The sequence below is a fragment of the Gadus morhua genome, chromosome 19, assembly GCF_902167405.1.
Source record: "Gadus morhua chromosome 19, gadMor3.0, whole genome shotgun sequence".
Classification (NCBI taxonomy): domain Eukaryota; kingdom Metazoa; phylum Chordata; class Actinopteri; order Gadiformes; family Gadidae; genus Gadus; species Gadus morhua.
In genome coordinates, this window is record NC_044066.1 from 9,125,264 (window position 1) to 9,148,095 (window position 22,832).

General features: G+C 42.1%; 1 long non-coding RNA gene across 1 annotated transcript in view; it reads left to right on the forward strand.

Moving 5' to 3' along the window:
- Window positions 1–1,393: 1,393 nt before the first annotated feature.
- Window positions 1,394–22,832, forward strand: part of LOC115532584 (uncharacterized) — a 60,504-nt gene continuing 39,065 nt past the window's right edge. Inside the window, exons 1-2 of the long non-coding RNA XR_003974073.1 lie at window positions 1,394–1,761; window positions 3,024–3,134. This is a non-coding gene — a long non-coding RNA (uncharacterized LOC115532584). The remainder of the gene's footprint in view (window positions 1,762–3,023; window positions 3,135–22,832) is intronic.

Here is a 22,832-nt window from a genome sequence, read left to right on the forward strand (position 1 = left end):
CACCGCGGCAACCCTAGTGAAAACCAGGACTTCCAATACAATTATATGAAACAAACATACATTTTCTAAAAATAGTAATGATTTATGTGACCGTTTAATGTTTATAACATCTGGTGCAACCATAGCAGCGAGGACGTATTCTCAGCAGGGGGTGCTGGGAAAAAAAAACCTCAGCCTGCACTAGACTCGCAACTCGTTACATTGATAAAAAAAAAGATGTATAGCAGCGCAGCTCAATTACACCAGTGCATGCGCGCACAGTTGAAAATCGATCGTTCACATCCAGCTGCTCCCAGAACAAGTTTAGCGCACCACCGCTACCCTCACACTTTTTCATATATCCTTTTTTCAGCACTAGGTCATATGAGCATTAAATAAATGCTGCGTCTCAAAATGCCTTGGACAGCAGCGAGGATGAGGCAGAGGAGTGTCAGGAATAGTCTTTGGTGTACACATCAGTACGGCCTATTTGCACTACTGTTTAGTGGCAATGCAGTGTTTTATTCGATGCCTTTTTATTTTCGTATATTATTTCAATGAATACAATTTATTTATTCATAAAAACAGGATCTGGTCTTCAAATATTTTTTCCAAATATAGGTCGTCTTACAATGGGGTTTGTGTTTATATTCGGACCAATACGGTACAGCGGGCGCTCACATGACGTTAAGTATTTCCTGGTGTATAATGTGACGCTTCAGAACCTAAAATCCCGTTTCTCCCCGTTGACACGACAACACATAACCGGCGTTTTCAGAAATCTCCACTTTGGCCGGAGTTTTTAGAAATGATCGTTTTCTGTGATAAGACAGGGCCTCGGACAGGGGGTGTTGCAGCACCCCCAGCACCCCTACTTCCCGCGGTACTGGGTGCAACTTACAGCTGAATGTAGTGCCATGTTGTTAAACGAAAACCTACGCTAGCCTGGCTCGCTCTCGCGCATCTCTGTTCGCGCTCGTGCATGATTGCGCGTCCAGGTACTTGGAATGGGTGGAGTCAGAGTCAGCGTTGAAGGAGAGGGGGTAGGACCATTTGAGTTGTGTATTTTCAAAATCTGCTGGCGTTTCGCAAATCACCTACCCAACCTTTAACTATAAACTACAGATGGGGTGTTTAATACAGACTACTATACTGCAGATATGGGTGTTAATACAGACTACTAAACTATAAACTACAGACAGGTGTTTTATACCAACTAGTAAACAAAATATAACAGACAGGTGTTTAATACCAACTACTAAACTATAAATAACAGACATCTCGTATGAAATGTATAAGCAAATCATATTCATTTATGTATGAGAGTATTGAATGTACTGCACTAGATTAATTTAGATTTCAGGTGTTGGCCCATTTCCCCCTCCCTTTTGGTACCTGCCGATACCCGTCCAATGGCGGGGAGGCTGGAGTGTTTGGTTGGCTGCGGCTGATTGCCTGCTGGTTCCTGGAAGTTTTAGGATGCCGCCAGACCTGGCAGGAGACGCCATGCGGTTAATTTTTAAATCACGTTGACTCGTTTACATATTTTATTTACAACGTTGGGAGTTCTATTTTCATGTGCCTTATTTGCATTTAGTTTGAGGGCCATTGATGCATCTTAACCGATTTTGTTTTACTTTTGGTTCGCTTGCTTCTAAGTAGAGCTAAACAAGTGTTATCCCTTTTTCTTGCACAACACTCGTACACATACAAGCTCAAATCGTCCTTCATCTACTGCTGTGTTAACCCGCCTGGACCTCCGATCGGTTTTGAGACTAACATGTGAGTCGTGAGTACCCCCTCCTTTCCGGACCTTTCAAACCATTAACGCTCAGACGCCCACTATATGCAATAAGTTTGATCAGAAGTATTTTATACCGACTACTGAAATACTAAACTACGGTCAGTGTCTGTAATAACGACTTCTAATCTACAGACACATATTGTTAAATACAGACTACTTAATTATTAAACTAGACTTTAATACCCAGTATTTAACTTTTTATCCTCAGTTTGTTAATACAGACTACTGTTGTACGTTTTTGTAATACAAAGTTGTATTGAATGATCCATTTGTAATATATTCTAACTCTGTGGCTTCTGAATAACCAAAGGCACAAGGTATGACCACATTGTACCAGGAGGGAGGTCATTTCAAGCCAATTAGCCAGTTACAAGTCAATCTTTGTGACATCACGAGTGTCTGTCTGGAAGGCGGTGATTGATGGACCGTTCCAACTGTTGCTGTGGCTGCAGTTCATCTGTCCATCATAAATCTGTGGACGCTCACACCTGTCACATCACACAAGGGATGTATTCTGAGACGGTTTGTCATGGCTCCCTCCCTGTAGCTTTGGCAATAACCACTGCACAACCAAACGATGAATCTCTAGGTAACGCACAGGGTTAGAAGCCCCAGGATCATGGGTTTGATTCACACTGGGGCCGGCCATGCTGAGAACATACGCTCTTATGTTAAGTTAAGACGCTGGTTTTTTTTAAAGCAAGCATAGGTTCACATCCTCCACCTCGCCACTCCGAAGATGACTAACCGTAAGACTGATGATATGAAGTAGTGGGCGGTGGTGTACCTCTCAGTGGAAATGTCCGTAAAGAAAACACGAATGCGAGCGAGGAGGCTGAACAGGGGCCCCACGTACTGTATATAGGGAAGAAAATATGACCAATTACCATTACAAAGCTGACACTTTACGGCTGCTGCGTTCGCTGCTTTGAGATGCCACAGAGAGAGACTGCAGGCAGGCCTATAAATAAGGTGGGGAATGGTGTGTTTACTCGTCTGAAAATGCAGATGCCTTGGAGAAGTGTTGACTTGTTTCTGATGAAGGGATTTGATAAAGCCTTCGCCGGTTGACAGCGGCAGTCGCTTTTTCCCCGGCGCCCCAGCCGCCCGGCTGACAATCATTGTCACTACGTTGTGTACTCTCTGCATCGTAATTGATTAATTTAACTGACACTTTGTTAGCCGTTTTGTTGTTGCTGCTGATGTTGTTTTTGTTTATATTTATATTTGTCGTTTGCAGCTGGGTCCGGGAATGACGTTCAGTGATGTAACGTGGCACGCTGAACGCTACTCTTCCAGATAACTCAGCGCAGGACCCAGAGTGACACGGAGACGATCTGCTTGCAATAAGGTACTTTGACTAATTTTTATTCCCAATTAGGCTTAGGAGGAAACATGCAATCTTTTTGGCATTTAACTTGCAAGCTTATAGCAGACACAGGCATTTACTTTGCACTGAAATAATGGGGAGGCCCATATTGTATTGACCTAAGCCATTTGAATCGTAATCCCTGTTATTAGTAGAGTTAAGCAGTGCCGGGCTGAAAAGATTCTTGATCGAATGTCCAGTGTTAATGCATGGTTTTGTTTCTGTATCCTAATGCATCGCTTATTCAAATACATTCTGTCACCTTTGACACCCATTCCAAATATACTATTGAGAGTAAATCAGACAAAAATGATATAATATATAAATATATATTTTTTTGTGATGGGAATCGTGACACAATGAACCACAGTAATGAGACACTAGAGGTATATATGGAGCAATTTTAGTCGGCCAAGCAATTTGATATTGAGACCCTGGGGCCACTCAGGGTGTGTTATAAATTGGCTAAATGTCCCATGAGAGAGAGTTTTTTTATTGTGACTTTTGTGCCTACCAAAAGAGAGTTCTAATAATAAGGCCAACTAAAGAAGACTATTTCCAATATTCACTTTTAAGCCCACTCATTCATGTTCATGGATGTTTATTTTTAATGGTCTTAAAGATTGCCACTATGATTAAAATAGATGAGCAAGGCTTCCCCCAAAACACCGTGTGAACGTTCCACTCTGTTGTGCCGGCTGGTGGCGTTCTTTTCCTGACGTCTCAGTGCCTTTTTTGCCGAGGCACTCAGACGTCACGACCAAGGGCACCGGTGGCACGATTTGTGAGGACGGGCCGAGCTGTCTTGGCAGTGGTTGACTGCTGTATCTGTGAGAAAGTTGAGGACACTTATTGTGTAACTCCACGTTGTGTGTCCATGTGTATGGATGTATTTAATGTCTGTGTCCGAGTGAGGGTTAGACTTCCCGGACACCTTTTTAGTATAACGATATGGTGTGTGGCGAATTTCATAAAAAACTTTTCTTATTATAAAGACAGTTAAACAACAACGGTACTTACAAAGTATCTTAAAGTTGGCCAGGGTCGTAACCATGGGGATAACACACCTCCCTCTTTCCTAAAACTCTCAGCCCAAAACACATTTTTGAATTCCAACAGGTTCTTCAAGATGTGGATACGTTATCTGATACAGAACTGAAAAGTAAAATACCAGTCCTATTGGACCTTCAGCAATGCAAGCTAAATGGATAAATAACATATAATATGGGGAACAACGAATGCAGTTTTCTTGCAAGATAATTAAAGTACTTTCTTACCATCAGGAGTCAGGTTGATGAGCCATCAAACAAAGGCTTTTCAAAATGTATCCCTTTGTGACATCAAAATGTGATAGTGTTCCAACTAGCTGGAGTGAGTTGATAGATGGACGGCATCAGTCTGTCCTGTAGTCGGACACTCCCAGTTGTGGTGTAAAAAAGGAATATATATTTCAAATGGTTTGGGATGGCTTATCAACTTCACATGCTGGAAAATAGGATAGGGTCCTTTTATTTAAGTGACTATATCCAACAATAGTTCTATATAGTGTATGTTAGAGCAGTTGTATTTCTGCTGATGGCTTGAGGACAGACTGTTTTCTTGCCGTGGTGATTTAAACCCTGCTGTAACTATATAGATGTTCTGGTAAATGTAGAAAGGCTCAACAGGGTGGTAAATACATAATACACATGAGTGAAACTGTATGAGGCACATATTAGGGTTTGAACTATTTCCAGATCCAAGCAGTACAGTTTTGATGTTAAATTGTGATTGAGTTCTGATTTGTCATGCCCTTCGATCATCAAATTATGTTTTCCCCTCATTGATCGATATTCTCATTTTATACATTTAACTTGATTGGATGCAGCTCATTTGTTTAATTAGCCTTTTCTATAATTATCATATCAAAAAAATCGAAAAGAAAAAGGATTTAATTGTAAAAAGAGAAACTAATTTCAGGCTTACTGAAGAGTCAGTACGCCGACTTTTTTTCTGAACAGAACGTTTTTAATCGGAAGAAAATCTTTCTTTGCTGATGGTTAACATGGCTGTGGCAGATCGCCAAATCCTAGTATACAAACAGTTTGATGTGTTAATCATCAGAGTCCTAAATGCAGCTGTTGGCCTGACAACAAGCGTACGCAACAGAACGCTTGTTTATCACCGTGCCAACTGAGATATGGAAACATGGACAAGAGGAGGAAAGAAACAAAACATGTTTCATGACACACAGTTGACTGTTTGTGCTGTGACTCTTTTATTTGACTTTGTCTTGGTAGTCATTTTGTAAAATTTCAAATGAGATACAATACACATTTCAAGCCGTATGAAATTACATTTTCAATTGATATACAAACTATGTTAAAATCTCTAATTGAGTACATGAAAATGTAATGAATTCAATTCAAATTTCAGCTGGGCAATGACTACCTTATTATTTTCCTATTTGAATTATTATCACCTTTCTTGTGTCACAAAGCTGAAATAACCCCTACGTCCAGTCATTCTTGGAGCGTATTATTGCCATCTTGTTGCTGCAATTGCCTTACTGATTTCTCAGTCCATTTGCATTGTAGTAATGGCATCTAAGAAAGGCCTGTTTCATATCATTAGGTAACTATCATTAGCAGGCAGACTGAGTATGTTTATGTCACTCCAAGGACAACTAAGATGATGGTTACCGACTCTGCATGCTCGTCTTTTAGAAGCAGGAGAATAAGGATAGAAAAGTGGTCAGGTTGTTTAAATCCGAGCCAAAAGGTGGTGGGTTTGATTCCCTCTAAATGTTCACAGCCTACCTTTTTCACCTCTAATATCCTGACCTGTATCTGAATTCATAGTAGGTGGCTTTTGATAAAAATGTGATGAACAAATAGCAAATAGATGATAGAAGTGTGTATGGAATCCTATATGAAATACACACCTGGTTGATAACGCCTGATTTAAAAAATAAAAACCAGTTTGAAGTCAATGTAGACACAACACCACAAGTATGGTAATATAGCTATTTAATTGCAGCCCATTAGTCTAATGGAAATGTTCATCACAAATTGGAAAATGAATAACATTTTACTGTGAATTCCATTCTCTGGATTCAGAGGGTGTCGGAATTACTTAAACGTGTGTGTGTGTGTGTGTTCACAAATGACGGCCGAAAACCACTTTACACCTGGATCTGCAGGCTTCCAGGCCCTCCCCGCCTAGCCTCCCACTACCCCCCCCCCCCCCCCCCCCCCCTGCCCTCACAACCCACCCTGGCGCTCCGGGGTCTCCGGCTGGATCTGTGGTTCCGCTCTTCCTGCCGTACATGTCTGATCTAAACAGTAGCGACTCTTTTTATAGAGCTGTCAAGGTGTGTACACTGGGTATCCATAGGAGGCCGGAACATTAACCTTTCTGACCATGAATGGTCTCTCGCTCTCGCTCTGTCTCTCTCTCCCCCCCCAGTTTTTTGTTGTATTATTCTCCTGTTTGGCCGTACTGTAATGTCATTCTGTTTTACCAGCGTTCTTTGGCTAGGAATCTGTCCCTGCTTCTCTGGGTGAGATCTATAGCCATCCAACATGAATACATCAATGTCAACGTGAAGGATGGCATAAAAATGTATGGAAATGCCATGGCATAAAAATGTGGCAATGATAAGGTGTAGAAATAAAATGCATGCAAGTTGACATCAGAGTGGTGTGGAAAGTGGATGTCCTTTTTTAATGATGCAGGACATAAACGTATATTTTATATTGGTTGTATATTGTGGGACGTAACTGAAAAAAACACCTGGTCCTGATGTCCTAAAAAACAAAAACGACAAAACACATTTTAACAACGCCATTACTATTATTATTATTTATTATACATAAAAACTAGCCAACACACAGAAGACATTTGGGTGGAAGAAAGGGGAGCAAACTTCCATCTCAAGGGACGTCCCCACCCAACCAGGGCGACGCGTTGTGAATGACATTTCCTGGTTATCAAATGAGAGGGATCCTCTTAGATGATGATGATGATAGAGGCTGGAACCGGTATTATTCAGATGTGTCATCCCAGGACCTTCATCTCCTTAAGATAGATGAAAAGCTGGACCACAGCCTCGGCACGTATAGCAGGGCATGTTTTCTGTAGAAGATGGACTCTGTAGGTGTATCGGCATGACAACGGCCCATCAAAGGGCACCACAGAATGAGCCGTTGCTGAGAGAGCGCAGTTGCTCATGTACTGCATGAGACTAGCGCATTTTAGCTGTGAAACGTATGCTGTTGGTTCCCATTTGCACCATTTACTACACCATTTCTATACAAACAGGGTGTAGGCCAATTTAAGTAGGCCTGCTTATCGCTCAGCCAAATGTTGACACGTACTCGCAAATCAATTAGCAGTTGGCAATGATGAGTCGCGGCCATTAACATGCAGAGCAGCAACGGCATGTGTTAAATAATATTGTACCAATGAATAAATAAACCACTCTATCAAATCACCTTTTTTACTCTTTTTTTTTTGGGGGGGGGGGGGAGAAAGCAAAAAAAGAAGGCAGAGGCTTTGAGGGTTGAACGTTATTGGCCCGAGGGAACGGTGACCTCCAAGGAATAGCTTGAATAACTTGTTGATGGGGTTAACCAGCGCTCTAAGGTGATTAGGGCGCATTCCCTCTGTCTAGCGGTGGGAGTGCCAAGCTCTGATAAATGATACTGGGCTGGTTCGACGCCATTCCCTGATTTGCATGATAAATGATTCTGGAGATTTTTGATTTGTTTTCGTCGGGGCCGAGAGGAAATTGCGCGACAGGGAATGTGGGAACAGATTAGCCATGTGCCTCGCCTGTTGGACAACTGTTGAAAAATGACGAAGTGCTGACGTTACTCCGTTCTGACATTAAAACAGCCCTTCTTCATTTCCGGAGGACGAGGCTCTGATGGGGCTTCTGGTGGACTCTGAGTCCTGGTGGTGTCGGGGGAGAGGGGGGGCTGTCCGTCTTTCTCCTCGGGCAGGTGCTTGATGGACAACCATCTGAGCCTGCTCCACCATGCACCATACCCTTCCATCCTGCTGTGTGTATGTGTGGGGTCAGGAATCCAATCTTTTTTTCATGCTATCCCTCCACAACACATCCTCTCCCTGACCTCACAGTGGCAGTTGTTTTATTTATTCATGCTCAGGATCACCTCGTTCTCCCAATCTGAACTTTCATTCAACTTGTGTGTGTGTGTTGGCATAATCATGGATTAGGCCAGCCTGTGTTACAAACAACATAGGCCTACCAATCGGTGGAAAGCACATTGGAATATTACACTTTGGAAATGCTGAGATCCCAGGAGCTCTCTTCATTGGCCCACTATTTGACCTGATTTTCCAAACACTACGATGCCTGGTTGCGTTCTGATAATCGTCAACCACCAGGGGCGTGTCATCAGCATATTTGGATAAAGTTTAATCACTGGCGGTGCAGATTATATTACATTTTGTCGGAGACAGAGAAGAGGGTTGGCATCTTAACAATGATGTGTCTGCCTTTCATTTAAAACTATAAGGCCAGATCATGCTTGGACCTGTCCATGGTTGAACACCGTTGATCCATTACACCCAAGTGGGGTCAACCTGTGGTCCCAGGAAGGATGGAGGGAGACAGGGTGAGAGAGAGAGAGAGCACATTGTTATGGAAGAAACACGTGCTATTGAGACTTTGAGGCTGACGTGAACCAGATCGGGAGTTGTGTAGCATAGTAACGGCAACACCAAAGAGCTCAGATATCTAGCTTTTTTTTTATTTTTTATGTTACCTTCAAACAGCCTTGCCTCTGTTTTAAACTGAAGTCAGTACACATGTAAAAGGTCCACAAGCAGGTCACAGCATATCGGGGAATCAGGAGGGAGCCAAACAGAAGGGAAAAAGTCGAAACTAAGTGGGTGAAAAGCAAGCGGGAGACCCCTCGATACTCCAATATAGCATCTAAGGTGGGTTTGGTTGGTGACGGGTGAGAGAAGGGAGGTGTGCGTTGCAGAATAAAGTGGCATCATCGAAATAAGCAAAGCTCACACAACCAGTGGGCGCTCATTAGGGCGTTTACAAACTAAGGTGACATCAACCCGGGGATCACACCCAGAGCTAGCTCCGAATAAAACGGAAGTCTACAGTTCCCCGTAAACACACTGTTCTCTCATGTATTTATTTACCTCAGATAGGAAACTAAGGAACGGGTTTTAGTGAGAGTTCAGACCTAATGATGGGATGGATATGTTTATGCTTCAAATATATCAAAGAAGGGACCTGACATTTTGTCGGATGTCCCTGTGGAGTTGTTCACAGCGACTGGTAAATAAAAATACATTTCTTGTTATTTGATTCATTGGCAACCGCTATGCAGTGTTTGTGTACCTTTTCTGGGAGGTTAAACACGGAGCATACCCTGTTATGAAATGTAAGTCAGCTTTATTCACCTGTACTCTGTAATGTGAGCACAAAAAGAAGCAAACTGTTCCTGGTGTCATGGCAAATGTCTATTAAAAGCACTTTTAACACATCCTGAACACACCGGGACTGCATCCTGTGATAAGTCCCAAAGGGATGTATATGTCGTGACAGACATACATCTCGCTTAGGATTGGAAGAGATTAGATTCATCGCAAAAGATTCATCGTTTTATTACTGCAAATTGGATCAAATGTTCCACCAATTGCAGTGGGACCGATTGGTATACATAAGGCAAGAAAAGATTAAATAAGATCATTCATTTCTAATGAACAAGAGTACAATGCAGAAACTTTTCTCCAGGAGTTTGTGTTGTGTTCTTGCAGTCTCATCCAATGACTTTTTTTTCCCCTGCTCGCATCTTTCTCCAAGTTCAAGGATAGGGTCAGCATCGTAGAACATTGTGTGTCTGTGAAAACCTGTCCAACTCCAGTCCGCACTATTAAGGAAAGTGATGGCACAGACAAACCATGCTTTCTTCCTTTTTCTTATGCTATGCAGGGGTTTACAAAGATCTAACCTTTTCATCTTGAGAGGTGAACCCTTGCAGTTTTTTGGATGTTTGGTGAGGTGATATTGCAAGTAGAGCCATGAGACTTTTTTGTTATCGCGGCAAACACAGGCCTAAATATTAAAACCAGGGCCGTTTGCAACTCCTAGCGGAGCCTTTTCAAAGGCAAGCCAAAGTCCTTCTTTAGTTTAGATACACTCGTTGATTGACACTTTTCTAAATGTAAACGGAGGCGGGGCCTCCTGCTCGTTGGCTGTAGGGGCGGGTGGACCCACTTATGAAGTCAAAAATAAATAAAGGATTGTGACGACTCATCACCCTCACACCTTGCCTATTACAGTGATATATTCCCTCATCCTTTCATCAGCCTACTTCTCTGTGCATAGTCCCCAACCATTTATTGACCATCCAATCGGGTTGCGTCATTTCCTTTTTTTTCCTTTTTAGTAAAGCCACCAATTAGCATAACAAACGTATGTGGCAGCCTCTACGGCGACGAGGGACCGAGCCGCAGGAGCAGGCCCTGCGGTGACCTTCCCGTCCACGCAAGCAGTTGCGCTCCATTACCTAATTAGCCTCGTTAGGCACCGGGGCAGCACACCTGCTGATGCAGCACTTGACAGCCAATCACCGGCCATCATCCCTCAGGACGGGGGCACCCTGTCACGAAGTGTATTCTCCCTTGGATCTATGGGGCTATGGACAATCACACACGCTCGGCTAATATCCCGGTAGGGATTTAACCAGCTGACGTGGAAAGCAATTCACCTGATGGTATTTTTGCAATCTGATGCAATTCAAAAGATTGATTTTTAAGGGTTATGAGCCTGGATAACTGTAGCGTGTGCTAAATGGTGTGACTCATTTCATATTAATATTCAACATAGTTTTAGGGTTTCGATTCGTTTGTGCATTTTTGGTTATTTATCTTTTACCTTGTTACAAAGAAGGTTAGCCTATTACTTTTAAAGGCCACCTATGTTACTGCTGGTGTCATGGTGATTAGCAATTACAAGCCCAAAAATCTATCCCTCTTGTGACATCCAAAGTGGGTATGTTCTCTTAGCTGTATCACGGACAAACCAGCTCCTATCGGGATGGCCAATCAGCATAGCACCTGACAATAATATAGAACCCTTTAAGATTGCATTAGTAAAGCACATATTTGGCCTCATCACCGTTGTTGCTGTTGCTCGTAACTCAAGCTAAGGTTATTTTTGGTTTGCGACTACTATACGACTCCAAGTGGAATTGAAGCTGAGCGACTACATAAGGACGACAAAAAAACATTACCGCGGGGTATCAGATGTTTGTTTGCATACTTTCTGGGTATCTTGCGCGGTTTGGATTTCCTTTGTGTGCTCAACAACACGCTATGTTATATCCTGTGCAAACACTCAATCACTGTTGTCGTTTCCTAAAGTCAACTCCGGTATATTTGTCTGTTTATACCATTTCTCGCTAAAATCCCGCTCAGTGTTTGGATGAAGTGAACCTTAGATGTGTGTGTCACCAGACTCTTCGTGTGAAGGCTGTTTTCCCATCAAGAAAACTCCACCTTGGGTGGATCGGGTCCGGATGCAATCGAGATTCTGCCATGAATTGTTTTATGTATTTTTGTCAGCGCCATAATAGTTTCACAAATCACACGTGAGATTAATATCTTAAGTCTGACGGCAGAAGAAGCTTGATTCTGGGGGGAGTGTTTCCCTTTCTTTTGCTTCATATTTGTTTCGATCAATCATGTTGCTGGAGGCAGGGATCTGTGAGCACGGACTTTACAAACACAAACTAGGCCAGCAGTAGTAAAGTGTGTCATTTTTTAAATCAACAATGTTGTAGATTGGTAACTGTAGAAATACACATATACAAATCTCCTTCATCCTCTCGTGCAATGAGTTTTCTTTGGTAGAATATTCCTGTATCAAAACAGGAAACAAGGTGCAACTCGGTCCCTTTTAGTACTTGATTCCTGGCCCAGGTCCCTGTTGACGTTCTGCTGTAACCTAGCAGGACTACTGTATCCCAGATTACAACGATAACAGCCCAAGGTAATCATCCCTCATAACTCTAATAGAAGTTGCATAGAATATTGTTGGCTTAAGAATGTTCGCTTGCTTGTTGCATTGATTAACTAACATGATAAACATAACTTTAAGGCAAAGGCTGTGACTAGAGATCTATAGGATGAAAATAGATCTATACAATTTTGGGATCAATAATAGATCCATCCATCAAGATTGATTTCAACATGGAACTGTCTTAATTAGAACCAAATCAATAATCTTAATGATTAAGATATTCAAGTGTTGTCTTCTATGTTTGAGCTGTGATCTGTGGATGAGTGGACACCAGATACCCATTTTTTACTGAAGACACTGCTCCGTTAAGAAGATGGAAAGGGTGTAAATATTGTTTGATGTGGCCGACTGTTGGACGCCTCGACCAATTGATATTCTCGAGGGACCATATGCTTTTCTTTAGGGTATCCATGGCAACTGATAACTCATGCAGTCTGTGTACAATGTATTCATGGCTTTACAGGGACATTTGTAATGGAGCGTCAATAATGTGAAAATAATGTGATAGCAAATACTCTGATGTAACAAAAGGCGGCTTGATGGTAACACATTATTGGAGAAACAAATGTTGTTAGGAATGTTTAAATTGGCTTCTTGTTGAATTCAGCTCAGAAGAAAAACTTCACTAAAAACCCTCATTAAAATAGCCTGATTTCTGAAGAAAAATTTGTAGCAATTGTATAACAGGTAAAATAAAATGCATACATGCACTCGTTAAGTACAATATGAAATTACGTCAAATATACATCCATATATTAAAGGCCCACTATGCAACTTTTGTAGCCAAAATTACATTAAGTATGCAGGTTGAGAGTTATGCTGATGGTTCTGCATCCATTTCTGGGTCGATTGGTGGGTGTGTCATTTTCCCATGTGGCCTCTACAGTGAAAAAGCGCATATGCAACTTGATGTGTTCGGACCGAGCGCTTCCGGATGTGACGCGGCGGAAGTATCCTCGAAAATGTAGTCAGATTGTAGTTTCGAAAATGCTTTACTGCACAGACACACGCCCAAACATGGCACCGGCTAGATATAAACAGCCAGTTGCGAGGCAATTTGGCTTGATTTACATTAATATAACAGGCTAGGAGTCATTGCGATGTTTCCATTATACATTTTTGTTCGATTGTTCGTTGTTTCAACTCCCCCTTGCGCATCTTGGCGGAGAAAATGAATATGTTTCTGCCGGCGACCCGCCGCCCACTCTCGCGGGAGTCTCGGGTCTCACGAAGTAACGAATTGCTTTGCAGCACAGACCCCCAAACACGGAACCGGCTCGATATAAACACAAGTAACTAAGGGATTGTTACATTCATCATAGATCAGCCGACTAAAAAGAGACAGAGAAACCCAATGTCGGAGGAACAGAAGAAGAGAAAGGGGAGACTGACCGACAGAGAGGCAAGACACGAGTAAACGTTGGGCAAGCTTTTCAGGAATAGCGTGAACTGAAAGAAAATGAAGAATTCAAATCAGACTCCGACTTGGCCGTGTTGCTTTTGAAATTGAAAGTACCCTTGGGTGAACTTTGTCCTCGTGGTATTCTTGATGTTGATAGTCTCTGTACAAATGTGTTTGCTCAACCATTTTGTTGTGAGCCCTGTAAAAATTGTTTTCTCGACCGTTTTGTTGTGAGCCCTGTATGTTTCTAGCTTGCTTGGTTGCAGCCATATAAACACCTTTGTTTCCATTGGTGTTTTGCTGTTCGTCTGTCTCGTCCCCCAGATACAGACCGAATCCCCGAATCCAGGTTCTTGTTTATTTAGATTATTATGTTGGCCAACACTCTAACACTGATTGTTCTGTTCAACCTAAGATAAAACAATTATAATCTAGGATATAAATTCTCCCCGTCAACTATAAAAAGGATGGCTTTATGTTTATTGCAATACAAATACACCATTTTAAAAATGTATAACCTTGCCTACACTTTATGAACATTTACTTCGGACATGGCTCCACGCATTCGCCGGCTTCTTTGAAAACAAATGCACATGGCTCGCGTAGAAGTGCATGGGGAAGGGTCGTCAACGAGTTGTTACGACAGTGTTGTAAAATATCTACTACGAAGCTGTAGGGGGCGCTGTGTAGAGAAATGTGCGTGCCAAAACCAAGAAAACAGCGAAGAAATTCCAGAAGTTGCATAGTGGGCCTTTAATTCCCAGATGTAGCCTATATTGCTTTAGAGCTTGGAACATAACTCAATTTACCCAATGTTTTTTTAAGGTAATAAAACCAAATCTACATAATCTGAATCACCAAAAACTGCATTTCTGGAAAACCTTTCATAACTTTTCGTTCTCTTTATTTTCTTAGTCAATTTTGACATTGAAACGCAAGGGGTCTAGATTACACACCATTTAATTTGTATTCAACACATTCTCAGTCTAATTTTCACAGTTCACCTGTGTTCCACATATTATGCAATCAAATACACTTTTGCGGCTCAGTTATTATGCTTGTGTGGCCTGTACCTTTACCTCTGATATGGACTACTGTCACATTGCCTTGGCTCCATGGCATATTCAACAAGCCTCACAAACACAAATCCATTAGCCTATTATGACATTCAAGGTAAAAAAAATATCATTCTTTAATTAATTAGATTCAAAGATATTCATCACATGTACAGCAGACAGATATACCGCGCAGAGAAATGCGTGTGATTCGGCTCAATTAATAAGTTAAAAAGGAGAGATAAGGGAATTTTAGAGAAAGCACACAATTAAGCAAGCAAGCAATTCGACTAGCGCAACTAATATAAATATAGGTAAAAAAAGTTTCCAGAGAAGGGTCCGTTGTCCAAAAGTCTTATTGCTAGGCGGTATAAGCTGTTTCGGAGCATGTTAGTGCGGGACTGGGAGGGAGTGCGGGAAACGGTGGCCTTGGGAGTTGTGTGTTGTTTGTTAAGCAGTTACCAAACATACAGGAACATGATACTGCAGGCTACACTCCCCTACTCCGCTTGCACTTACGGACACATCAATGCTAATTTTATGATTGAATTGCCAAACGTGATCACTTCATAGAGAATAACATGACACGCGCGGCACACAGAGATCAATACAAATTAGCTCCACGCCTCCATTTACAAAAGTGATGATGCTGTCAAAGGTAGCCCCTGTCCCATCATTCAGGGCAACAAAGAGCCTCCCTGGAAGGAAAAGTGAAGAATAATGACATTTAGACACTTGTGTTTACTAGATTAACAGGGGAGATAAATAACAGATTGGAAACAGGGTCATGAAGGATCTTTTGTTCGGTAATTGGTGGATGCTCAGGGGGGGCGATAAATATTTAATGTTTTCTTTTTGATACTTTAGTTTTTGTTTAATTTGATAACTAGATATTGTAGAGTAATCCAGCCCTGTACTGCGTGATAAAATGTCATTGGAAATACAGTAGGTACAACAGCTGCGCATTAGGGACATCTGTTTGCTTAATGTGTCAAATGTAAAAAAATCCAGACTCGGGTCTACCCTTCATTTGCGACTTTTGCTGGTTTCTGCCATATTTTAATAGGGATATTTTTTACACACGCATAATTAATGGAGATCTTCTCCAGAAATAACACTATAAAAAAGATGTAATGAATAAATAAAAAAAGCATAAATATTAAAACCTTTTCACAGACCACACATTTCAAAACTGACCTCTTCCCGGAATTAGAACCCTCACCAACAGAATACAGATTTTCTCCAAAAAGCGCTCTTCAAAAATTAATGAAATTAATGAAAATAAACAGCATAAATATGACATGTTCACCTGATACACATCTCAAATTCTAACCTCCCCCAAAACCCACTACAAACTAGTTTCCAAAGTGTATAAAAATCTTCAGTCTCGCGCCTATTTCACTCACCCTCCCTATAAGCAATGTAAACGTGGTGGCAAAAGAAACAGCCTACACATTTGTTATGTGCTCGGGCCGTAAAAGGTGGTTGGAGAATATAGAAACAGAAATGAGACAACGTAGCCTTTGAAGTTCTGGGGGACTTCCTATTAAGTTGACTTGCCACACTGCTTCGAACTACAAGAGATTGGATGGCCAAAAAAAAAGATTTTCTGACATGTGGGAGATGGTGTCTGTCTTCAGAGGCACATGGGGAAACAAAATGGAAATCCTCAGTTATAGGATTCTAGTCATGGCCGATCAGCCACGCTAGTGCCAATTTTCCAAGCAAATTAACCTCCCATCCGTCTTTCAGTGTCAAGAGATCGGATCTGATTCCCACCTACCAAGTGTTCTAAGAAATGGCTAGGGCTCGCACAACAATGCAACTGCTTAGACTTATTCAAAACAGGCATCACCGTTTGTTGGTACAAACACGGAACACAATCACAAATCTAGTCCCATCAATACATCATATTTTATTTGGACTTTATTTGTTTTGCTCATTTGTTTTTATTATATTAATAATAATAATTGTGTTATTTTTTTTACACTACTACGACATCTTGAGAATTTGATATTCTTTGAATCTGTCGTTAGCACGATGAGCTATTTTGAACCAGTAAAAGCCATCCTCATTGGTTACATGAACAGGCGTATGTGTGTGTCTGCCTCCTATGGGGTTTTAGGGAAGCATTGCAGCAGTGGCCCAGTGCCAGAGATAAGTCAGAGCTCACTCTTTCAGAGGGCCCTGTGCAACATGGTGCTCTGGGCACTGCCAGTGTGTGCTTACTGAAAGCTATTAACATGGGCTCTCAACCGACGCGCCAGGGAGAGACGCTGGTACCTCCACATGTATGTTTCTCTGTTGACATGCTGTTTGCTCTCTCTTAGCTGAAGCGCAAAGCTATCGAGCACCGTACCTTCACTGCATACATCCAAGAGGCTTTCGATTCACGAAACATCACGTTGAAGACAAGACCCCAAGACAAGAAAAGTTAATATTCTTCCCTTTCTGGAACGCGATGACGTAATATATACAAAATCTAGGAAAGACCTGGTGACTGCCCACCGTTGGCGGTACATATGTAGGTCAGGGTTGCCCGCAGCGTTGAACCGGCAGTCACTTTGCGTACCATCACCGCTGCACAGTTGGAAACCGACGCATTTAGACTCACTCCCAACATATAGATGTTATCACAGTAGCGGCACATCAATGCAATTGAGCGATTATGGTGTAGACTGGTGGACAATTTGATGCTTGTCATCCGCGTTTAGCATGATGCATGCGTCTTACAAAACGCAACAACGATTGCCAATTCAATGGATTGAATGTACGCCAGGCGTCGTAGAATCCGACATGACATACAGTACAGGAGCGGTAGGTAGCTAATCATTTGTGCAACACAAAGGTATTGCAAACAAAAGGCTTTGCGATCCTGTGTGTGTGAAGTCAGGCTTCTGGAGCAGCCGAAAGAGGATTGACTCCCTGCGAATCACCTTGACAGGTACGGCTCGAGATCAGCCTGGCATCCCTGCCAGCATGGGGCAGGATGTTTCTGTTGATGGGGATGGTTTTTGGGGTTATGTGGTTAAAGACTGCTTCAGACATGATATATCAAGTCACTTGGTGTTAACAATCTGTATTTATAGTAGTGGAGTTGTGGATTTATAATTGTGCTGCTATGCTATGGGTAATAGCTGAGTTCTTTACTCTCTCAATAAACCTCTAGTGTTATGTCCGCAAACACTTCGTTCACCATCAGCTTCGTGCAATGAATGTGAACAGTGAATGAGTGAAAAGGCACATCATCATTTGCATGACACAACGATAATGCAGATGAGTCATTCATCTGACCCTACGACAGACAATGAATGACAATGGATCCTGATGATTCATTTGAATGTCATGCTAAGTGATTGTGGTGGGAAGAGGAAGGTAAACAAACCCCTTCCTCACATGCTAGGCACTACTTGGCCTTCGAGCCAACCGCAAGCGACGGCATTGGTTGGAAAAACTGGGCTGAGGCGGTACAATGCCCCATCCTCTCCATCCTCAGCCTCTTCTTACTAGGGATTGGTCGTTGGTGAACATGCGGCTTAAATATACAGCTATTTTAGGGGCACGAAGTTGACTCACCTATCTGAAAGGCCGAAAGAGACATTTTTATTTATTTATATTGCAGTCAAGTGTGGCAAAATCAGTCACTGGGATGACACCCTTTTAGAAATAGATGACATAAATTCCACATTGACAACGGTTCCTATAAATGTTGAACAATCAGGCTGACTGTCACAACCCTCACTCAATACTGTGGCCTAATGTCAAGCAATGGCATTTGTAATTTCATCCAATAAAATGAAATACTAACATGCATACAGTAGAGCAAAGACACAACTATTATACAATTTATGATCACATTAAGGCCCAATCCCATTTCTACTCCTTACCCCTTCCCCCTCCCCCTTGTTTTGAAGGGGTAAGGGGTAGAAATGGGATTGGGTTTTAGGCCCAATCCCATTTCTACCCCTTACCCATTCCCCTTACCCCTTCAAAACAAGTGAGAGGGAGGAGGGGTAAATGGTAGAAATGGGATTGGGCCTAAATGGGATTAAACTACCAATATAACCCGTTTTGTGAAGGAAAATATTTATAAACAAGAGCCGTTTGGGAGCAGGAAGAGCTAGCTCTCATGGAGGCGCTAAGCCAAGTGCTGTGACTCACTGAAAAGAGCTGGAATGCCCATCACTACAGCTTGCTCCTTATATCTGTGACACACTGTATTCTCTGATTGAGTCCACTATGGGTCTGAGCAGTCGATGTGTTTGAAGAAGCCAACTGCGTCTTGAAATGTGTTGTGGGAGCCAGAGTGCGCCGCTCTACTGCTAAGGTTTGCCCTATGCTGCATTTAGGAGACATATTTTTTGTGGGTGTGTTTTTTCTTCTTCATCTGACATTAAAGCTTGCACCAGAGCTTCTATCGGTTGGTGTCAGAGCTGTGTTGCGGTCTCTGGAGGTGCGCTTGTTTTAAGAGGACAGGTGGTGACTCGATTAGATCAAAATAAGTTATGGGATCCGTGCTTTCGGTGGAGGATGTGCTTCCACTTTTGTATCTAAAATCCGTGCGGTGCCAAGATAATCATAGGTGCCGCCACAATTCCGAAACCGTGGTTATATTTCCAGATCTCATACTGTCTGACTTCAATGAGACAGATTGGCATAGAACTGACAGGGAAATGAAAGTAAAGGCAAGGGACCGACCCAGTAACCATCGGGACTGCAAGTTAAGTTTTGTCTGCCTTTCAGAAGTTTCTGGCATAAGGTCTTGGTGGCAAATGTTCCAAGATATTGCCTTATTTTTTAGCGGTATCGACTGTGATCACCTGATCTGTGGAAATGAGCAATGGAACATAAGACCAAAACACCTGCAGAAAGCCTTTGCTTGACATATAATATAAACTTAAAGGGGACTATGCAACTTTTTTGGGTTCATTTACATTAACATAACAGGTTAAGAGTCATTGTGATGGTTCTATAACACTTTATGGGTCGATTGGTCGCTGTTTCGACCCCCCCAAGCGCATCTTGGCTGAAAAAGGGAACATGCAAGTCTCTGCCGGCGACCCGCCACCCACTCTCGCAGGAGTCTCGGGTCTCGCGAAGCACTGAATTGCTTTACGGCACGACAGACCAACAAACCCGGAACCGGCTCGATATAATCACAAGTAGTGAAGGGATTGTTACATTCATCATGGATCATTCAACTAAAAAGAGACAGAGAAACCCAATGTCGGTGAGAGAAAAGGGAGACAGACCGACAGAGAGGCCAGACACGAGTTAACGTTGGGCGAGCTTCTCAGGAATAGTGTGAACTGAAAGTAAAAGAAGACTGCAAATCGGATGCCGACTTGCCATGGCCGTGTTGCTCTTGAAATTGTAAGCACCCTTGGGTGAACTTTGTCCTCTTTGTATTGTGGCTTCTTGATGTTGATAGTGTTTGCTCGACCGTTTTGTTGTGAGCCCTGTATGTTTCTAGCTTGCTTGTACGTTTGTTTTCGTGGTTGTTTTGCTGTTCGTCTGTCTCGTCCCCCAGATAGAGGCTAAATCCCCAAATCCAGGTTCTTGTTTATTTAGATCACTAGACCGCTATTCGATTGCCTCCGATTTTTCGGAGGCTGGCCATATAGGCTATACACTCAATTTTTTTTTTTGAGTGTATAGCCTATATCATGTGATATGTCCGGCTGGCCATATAATGCAGTACCCTGCACAAGAGCTGCTAGTTAGCACATTCGTCGGTAACAGAACTGTTACGATACGTGAACCTCCATTATAGCTTTAGCCATGGTATACCTTTGGTGTAGTTCCCTGCTTGTAAACATGTTTGCAAAAAGATTACTTTGTATTTTGGCAAATAGCATTGTTATGAGCCTTGAGGCTTGATGACCCAAGACGGCTCGGCCTGCCTGCCCCGGTACACCCACCACCCACATCCGAACTTGTGCGGGTACAAGTGTCACAAGGAAATCCAGAGAACCCTGAAGAAGATGTTACACAATAGCCGTAAGGCAAAAAACAAACCATGAAGTACTGTCACTTGCATTTCTTTCAACATTTTTCTAACCGAAGTGTGTATTATTGAACAAATGAAAGATAGGTGGTGCAAAGAGCTGTTATTTAAAAAAATTGAAACATTTAAAACCATATACAATTATATTTATTTACAATGTTTATTTGCAGGCATTTACACGTAAACGTAAATGTGTCCCCTTCCAGACACGGCATCTGCCTATGACAACTCTCTTGCGAGGACTAGCATCAGAATACCGTCACGATCTCTGAATCCATTTCCCTGTAATTCCATACACAAGTGACGTATTTGAGCAGATACATAAATGTACGATTGCTGCGCAAATTGTTCATGCTATCGTTTTGTAATATGTTGGCCAACACTCTTACACTGATCGTTCTGTTCAACAACCAAAGATAAAACAATTCTAATCTAGGATATAACATCGCCCCGTCAACTATAAAAAAGGATGGGTTTATTGTAACACATACACTTTCAAAATGTATAACCTTGTCTACTCTTTATGAACATCTACCTCGGACATGGCTCCACGCATTCGCCGGCTTCTTTGAAAACAAATGCACTTGGCTAGCGTAGAAGTGGATGGGGAAGGGTTGTCGACGAGTTGTTACGACAGTGTTGTAAAATATCTCCTCCGAAGCTGTAGGGGGAGCTCAATGCGAGCGCAAACAAACGAAACGGCAAAGAAGTTGCCATAGTTGCATAGTTCCCCTTTAACAAAGGTAAAGGTGCTTATTTATGCTGAATAATTTTAGTGTTATTAGTCAGCACTGTGCTATCTTTTGTAGATGACTGGCCCTGCCGCTGTATAAGTCAATTTAGATTTGAGTTCATCCTGCCTGTCAACCATAGGTGCATGAACGTCACAAAGGCTGAAGCAGAAAAAGAAGGCTTAGACTTTTCAGTTTCAAAATCTTGCCCTTCTGTTTTGTTCTCTCCCTTGTAAAACTCTCAAATCTTACATACAGCACCTCATGGCCAGCCACCCCCTGAACAAACTTCCCCTACAATACACTGGACTTTGCATAGAATGAAAAGGGAGACTGACACTGAGCTACAGCAACACTGTAGTACAAAGAATTTGTGTCTGATCTGTAAAACCGGTAATCTTTTCGGGCAGACGGTATCGCACCGGCAACCTGCTCAGCGTGCACACTGGTTCAACCAGGCGACTTTTCGGTTAGGGGGAGTTTGTGGAATGGCTAAGGAGTATGATGTGTGGAGAGAGAAAGCCCAAGGGTTATTGGCCTTCTGGTTGGAGACTCCAAAGCGAAAGGAAATCGCGCGTTTTCCTCCCCTCTATTTGTCATAATTTCCTCTTCCCCTCTCACTATGTGTGTCTCCCTCCTTCCACTTCTGCACCCCCCCCACTGCCCTCCAACCATCTTCAGATGGCGGGCTTGTTTCCTGCACTCAGAGTCTGGGTGTTTGTCGCCACCTGCCACTCGGCTGCAAATCAAATCAAACGAAGGCGAATCAAGCATGATGGGCCATGGGTCTTCTTTTCATCATCCACACGTTTCCCCACAAAAATCGAATTTTCTGCTTTTAACACCTGGTAATTATTCCTCATCTCTAATTCTGTTTCATGTCAGTTTTTTTTTTGTCGATGGACTTCACTCTCTTTTCTTTTTACTGATATATTTTAATAAAAAGCATTTTTTTTTTAGCCCTGACGACTTCCCTCCTGTTTGCAATTCAATTTTTAATGCAATTATTAAACGTGATTACGTGAGATTCATTTTTCTACCCATACCCGTTGACAAGTGAAGCAAATGGCGACCATGTATATATATAAATATTTTGGAGATGATTTCTTGTTTCCATGTGTTAGAATAACCTTCATACCTTCTGTCCGTGTTTATTTTTGCTATAATTATTTTTTTTCATGTTATTTATAATTATTCATTGAATACAATAATAAAGTGAACAACAAAGTAAGACTAGGGAAGGTAGTTGTATAAATTACGGCTATTAGTGTGATTAGTCTTTTTTTTGTAATGGTAAATGCATCCTACTCCTAGACTTCCCCTTATACTTAATTTATGGTAATGAAAAATTCCTGCAAGGGTTTGAACTGCCATTCAGGAAATCATCGATGACATCTTAAATATTTAGTGTAACCTCAGTGATGTTGATA